Raw genomic sequence first — 6,526 nt, 5'->3', positions numbered from 1 at the left:
ATTCTTAGCCCTACAGACACACTTACAGAGAAGATGAGGCTATCGCTCTCATTATGGGGACAGGAAACCAAGGCAAAGGGATTCCCCGAGCTCCCAGGGCCATGACCGACAGTCGGTGCTGAGTTTCAGATTACCTTTTGGGCTTCCTGCCCGCTGCAGCCAAGCCCCACCTTTGACTGGAACCGAATCTCAGCAGGGAAGGAGGTTTGTGAGGTTCCTGGAAGGCAGAGTTTGGTATTGGCACGCCCTGCGCCGGGGCCCTTGCCTGGCGTGGCCGGGAGGATGCTGCGGGAGGCGGGTCTGGGAACGGGAGGGGCACGACGTTCCGAGCGGCCCGCTTGGGGTCAGCTGCGTCATCGCTGCTGTCTGCCCGTGACTGGACTTGCCATCGCCGGGGAACGGTCTGACTCCAGCCATGGCTGCCAAGGACAGAGCAGAGCTCATCTCTCTGCAGACTTGAGTCACGCTAGCACGTGTGTGTGGGTGTATGTTCAGTCACTCAGTCTTGACCCCACGGACAGCAGCCCGCCGGGCTCCTCTGTGCATGGGATTCTCCAGGCAAGAACCCTGGAGTGGGCTGCCATGCCCTCCTCCAGGGGATCTTCCCAACCCAAGGATCGAACCTGCAGTTCTTAACGTCTCCTGCACAGGCAGGCAGGGCCTTTACCACCGAGCCACCTGGGAAGCTAAACCTACTTATTTAGCCTCCGTTTCCTTTTTGTGCATGTAGAAGAGTGATACATGGTTTAAAACTTTTCTATGTTCAAATAGGTCCAAGAGTTCTTTTAACAAGTTTAAAATAAACACTCCAAGTGCTGAGTCAGCACTGCGCCACACGCAGTGGGCGGTCAGCATTTTCTCATGCGTGGCGCTTCGTTTAAATCACCTTGTATCTTACACTGGTGGAGATTCACAGTCTGTGAAATACGGCAGCATTTATGTTTTCTGTTTCAATTGTTATCAATCTGTTTCTAATCTATTCATGGAAAAATATGTGAGCCATCTTGCCATGAAACTATTTTCAAAATCTCATGGAAGCCTACCAAGTTTTCATAATTTAGCTATGGAACTTTCTTGCTTTTGAGAGAGGAGGTTCTGATACTATGTAAGGCTATGTTTTTGGGTGTATTTTTGGTTCAATTTTGTTAATCCCAGCTTTTGTCCTAAATAAATGAAAAATATATAAATATATGACATTAACAAATAAAATACACTTAGAGAAAAATTAAAATGTTCGTATTATAAAACATGCACTTTGAAGAATGAAGAGTCATTTGTGCAAGGTCCATGTGGCTTCGATAAAAAGGTTTCAGTTCAAAAAGCCTGGCCTGTCTGCTCCTGCACTGACTGACGGGTAGTTAGAGATACGTGTGTCCTTGAGCGCTTTTGGGTTTGTTTACTAATATCATTAAATAGAAAAAAAAATTAAACTTACCATGGGTGCAGCAGGTGTATTTATTCTCACTATCTTTCCTTTTAGAAAAGCACTATGATATCATGAAAGTATTTCAGCTTTAAATGACTTTCCGCAGGCCCCGAGTTCCACGCGGGACTCGTCTGGACACAGAGAAACCAATCTATTCGGCCTGAAGGACGATGGACTTTGGTTTTGTCCTACGTGGAGAGACAACAAACGCCTCCCAGAAAACAGACCCTTCTTTCTGCCGTGCTGCATTCTCTCAGTTCTGGCACTGCCCCACGGGCGCTGGGTCTGGGCTGATGGAAATTTCCAGGCTGGGAGGAGACGGAGTTTCCAAGGAAGCAAAATGCAGACTCCCCTAGTCGTGCACACCTGCCGCCTGAACTAAAACAAGCCCCCTGACCTCGGATCTGGCGGCTTGTTGGCCTTTTGAACAAACAACCCTTCCCCCTCCTCTGCCCCCCAATACTGAAGCCGAGATCTCAGGGTCCCCCTCCCTGCCCACTGTCGGAGAAGCCCAGGTCCTTCCTCCTAAGTGCATGCTCCTCCCTGCTGAGCTTGCACCCATCTTCCAGCCCTGAGAGGAGAAGGGCTTCACTCTGCGGTCAGGGGGCTCCTCGTGGGAGAACCTCCAGATGGTGCCCCATTGCTCTTGAGGCAGATCCAAAGTCTTAAGTGGCTTCCAGGATCCTTCCTCATCTTCCTGGGTATCTGTGTACCTTCCCCCTCATCCTCTGCATTCCCTCACCTCTCTTGTCAATTCCCGCCCCCCAACTCTGACCTTGGTCTGGTCCCCTGAAATTTGTCAGGCTTTACCCAACCTCTGGAATCCACACAAGGCCTAGAAAGGGTTTGATCTCCTTTAGGGAGTCCTACACACACGCAGTCCAAGCCCCCTTGTCTTGATGGGGAAACCCATTTCAAATCAACTTTCAGAACCACGTTCAGTGCATAGGAAGCGGCGGGCCGGGGCTCACAAGTTCCGTCACACGAGTCCAGCTGCACCAGGAAGTCTGGGCCTGGCAGCAGCCCCTGGTCCTAGGAGACCGCTCTTCAGAGCTTTGGCATCGTGGACAGGGCAAGCCCACCCATTTGCTGCCCACCCCATTTGTCACGGGAAGGCATCTGGACTCGACCTAGGCAAAGGCTGAGCTCTACACCGTGCGCTTCTCCGCGGATGCCGGGCGGGAAAAAGCAGGTTTTTTCCTCCGGGTTCTCCTCCAAGGGACAGGCCCCTGCCTGGGCTGGCAGGTGCAACACGGTGTTTATCAGCAGGGCTTCTTCTTGCGAGGCTCCCGTGAGCGGCCACCTTCTTCCTAACCTCACGCGACACCTGCCCTTCCTGGTGGTTCCAGTGCGTGCAGAGCCTGGGCTTGGCCTCAAGGTGTCTGATCCCGCAAGGTGTCTGATCCCACAGGCAAACATTTCTATCAGGCAGCAGGTGACTCGACTCTGGCCACGGAGCGGGGCAGGCCTGCTTGGGTCAGCCCTGGATGGTGGCAGGAGTCAGGGGCACTGCAGAACCCCAGGGGGCTGACCTCCGGGTGGGCCCTCCAGACGCAGACCCATGCGGACGGAAAAGGGAGCACTGCAGGCACCGCGGAGGAGGCAGAGTCAGCTCAGAGCAGACCTGGGGGTGTGTGAAGGAGCAGGGGCCCTCTGTGTCTCAATGTGAGGGTGTGTGTGTGTGCAGGTGTGTGTGTGTGCATGCAGGTGGGTGTGTATGTGTGTGTGCACGGGTGTGCACGTGTGCGTGTGTGTGTGCGTGCGTGCCTGTGCAGAGTGTATAGAATCGTGCACGCATGGGATGAGCCCCAGGGCTGGATCAGCACCTGCTGGTGAGCTTGCTCTGCTCCATGACCACTTCCCAGGTCGCCTCGGTCTGTGGTGCCCAGCTTACCAAGCACGTGTTCTAGCTCAGGCACTGTCCCAAGGACTTATCTGTCTGGTCCTGTTCCACTCTCACAGCAGCCCCTCTGGTAAATAGTTTCACCCCCATGTAACACACGTGGAAACAGAGATTTGAGGGCTTCTGCTATGCCTCCAAATCCTGAAGCCGGGTCCCTCTGATGCTCTTCTGCCATCACTTGTCTCGCTGGGGACTCAGTGGAAACAGGGCTATTTTTTTGCAAAGATGAGGCAGAGGAAGGAACCTGGGAAACATCTCTGCTCGTCACAGCGTGCCATGAGAAGCACGAGAAGAGGGACTGGATGCTGAGAGTCAGGGGTGGAGGAGAGCTTCCTCTGTCTCCTCTCAATCACCTCATCTGTGTTCTGCTCCGTCTGCCCTCTCCGGCTGGAAATCGTCAACTGGCAGCCGCCAGATCAGGTCTGGACTCCTTAAGTGGCTTTCCCAATCCTCCCAGAACCCTTCGCTGTCTGAGCAGCGGGCCTAGATCTGTAGCTAGAGAGGTGGCGACGATGCCAATTCAGTGATCGCCTCTCGGGAGAGACCGTCGGACCCGCGTTTGCACGAGGCCAGCACGCGGGCGTTGCTGCTGGGAAAGCACTTGGTGTCAGAGACTCGGCTCCGTGACCTCAACACAACAGCCGCCCGGCTTCTTGTGATTTCCTGCAGAATCCTCCAGCTGCTCAGCCTTCCCGGGGCTGGGATCAGTCTGGCAGTCTGCGGAGCCCGCCCACTTTGGGTCCCTTCTGATAAGACGGTGGGGCTTCAGGGAGAGGCCTGCGCCCACCCGGCTTCCCACAACATACCAGCCTCTTGCTGCTGGGAAAGTACTTACTGAGGGTCTGGCTAGAGCTAAAAGAGCTTGTGAGGCACAAACAGTCTTTATCTGCAGGATGAGGTTAGTTTCTCTTTGGGCCTGATGTTTTCGTAAGAAGGAAATCGCTTTCATAAGAATCAGATTAGGTCCAGGAAGCATCCACCGGGCAGTGAACAAGCTGATAGATGCAGAGCAGCAGGATTTTCTCATTGGTCACGACTGCCACCTCCTGGCCACGTTTGTGAACTACACAGTATGGACTTCCTGCGTGCGTGCTGTCCTTCAGTCCAACTCTTGGCGACCTCACGGACCGCAGCCTGCCAGGCTCCTCTGTCCAAGGGATTCTCCAGGCAAGAATACTGGAGTGGGTTTCTATGCCCTCCTCCAGCAGATTTTCCAGACCCAGCGATCAAACTCAGGTCTCCTGCATCTCCTGCATTGCCAGCAGATTCTCTACCACGGAAGCCATCAGGGAAGACCTAATTTGTTACGTGGAAAGAGGTAATTCATACAGTCCTCTAGCTGATGCTCCCCATCAGAGAAGTTGTACGACTCGCAGGAAAGGGCTGTCTTAGTGTTACTGATGCACTCAGGCTGGGGCAGCTTGCAGGAAGCATGACCTCCCTGCAAACGCAGTGAAGGATTTTGGAACACAACAGCTGGGGACCTCAAACGATTGTACTCCCTGCAGTCAGAAGTCTGAGAGGCATGTTCGCATGCTGCTGCAGACACATCAGATCAAAGATCACTTTCTTCGTCCTCCCTGGAAGCTTTGATGGCCTTGTGTTGGGCTCTGGTCAGTGCGGCATCTGTGTAAGCTGTATACACAGCTTTCAGGAAGAGTCCTTAAGAGAGGGCTTATTCCTCCCCTGCCCTTTCACCTCTTTTGCTGGCTGGAGTGTGATGCGATGACTGGATCTGGACACCGTTTTGGTCCACGAGACAGAAGCCATCTGGGGAGGGTGATAAAGCCCCAAAATAAGACAAACTCAAGCCCTGCTGATCACAGACTGCCTGGGTTCTTGGAGGAGAGAACTGAACTTCTAACTTGTGTAAATCACTACTTGATTTTCTGTTCCTGGAAATGGAACTTAATCCTCCTACATTTCATAGGTTCTTTTCAATTAGTGAAGTCTGAAGGTTAAAGAGGTAAACATTTCCCAGAGGGTAAACCATGGCACAAAGAAAGGTGTAATTGCCCAAGACCATTGCTGGGAGGTGATCTTTTTTCCATCTGTTGAGGGTGGGGACAGGTCTCCCCTTCCTGTTGCTAGGAAGTCATCTCTCTTGGTTCTCAAGGACACGAGAAGGAAGCCACAGATGCCCGTCCCGGAGAAGTCTTTGAAAACAGCACGTGAGAAAGCAGCTCCCCTCACCCCCAGCCGTGTGCCCGGCTAAGAGCACTGGCCCCAGAGGCTGGCAGAGTCTGCTCAATGAAGGGACCGAAAGGAAACCAGCTTGATTTTAATCATCTGTCAAAACCGTTGAAAATGAACTTTCTCTCAGCTAATTCTTTTTGAAGCTTTCAAAGCCTAAGAACATAATGAAGGCTACCCTTTGTCATGTTTTCATCTATTTTTTTGGCCGTGGCACAGGAGGTAGCTTTTGGAAGTATACGGCTGTCCTCTCTGACGACTTTCAAAATGTGGATTTGCTCATCGAAACTTTATTTTTTTGCTAGATCACCCACAGCATCTTTAACCTTTACGTGCACTCTTGATATGCGACTTCGAAGACTTAGCAAATCCCGTGTTTACCAAGTGTTCCACAGGTCAGGGGGCAGTGGAGACGAGTGGCAAGTACAGTCTCTTAATCTCTGAGACTGTTTCCTCGCTTGCACCATGGGGTTAACAACAGTCTCTAGCTTGTGGGACTGCTGTGAAGATCAAGCTTGATAGGCATGAAAAGTCTCAGAGGCTCCGTACAGTCCTGGGCAAGTGGCAAGGACGTCGTCTCCCCTATTATCACTATTACTACCAGCTGCCTGTCCTCTGCTGTCCAGGGCGGCAGTCACCGGCCACCTGTAGCCACTGGGCAACCGAGCAAGACGAGGGTTGCGGTGCTCGGCTTCTCTCCCTGCAGACACGGGCTCTCCGGCACGTGAGCTCGGTGGTTGCAGCTCCTGGGCTCTCCCAGGCTCAACAACTGTGCTCGGGCTAGGGAGCTCCGAGACACTTGGAATCGTCCCAGACCAGGGGCTGAACCCGTCTTCTGCTTTGGCAGGCGGATTCTTTACCCCCAGGGAAGCCCTCTTCTCCGTGTTTTGAAATACAGCTTCTAGAAAATCTAAAATGGCACGGATGGCTTCCACATCAGATTTCTCCGGGATGGTGTGGGTGCAGGCAGACAGGTGGGGTGGGGTGGAAACAGTGAGCTGGGA

This window comes from Bos mutus, chromosome 23, assembly GCF_027580195.1.
Source record: "Bos mutus isolate GX-2022 chromosome 23, NWIPB_WYAK_1.1, whole genome shotgun sequence".
NCBI classification, from domain to species: Eukaryota; Metazoa; Chordata; class Mammalia; order Artiodactyla; family Bovidae; genus Bos; species Bos mutus.
The sequence above is the reverse complement of the archived record's forward strand: the minus strand, read 5'-3'. Positions refer to the sequence as shown.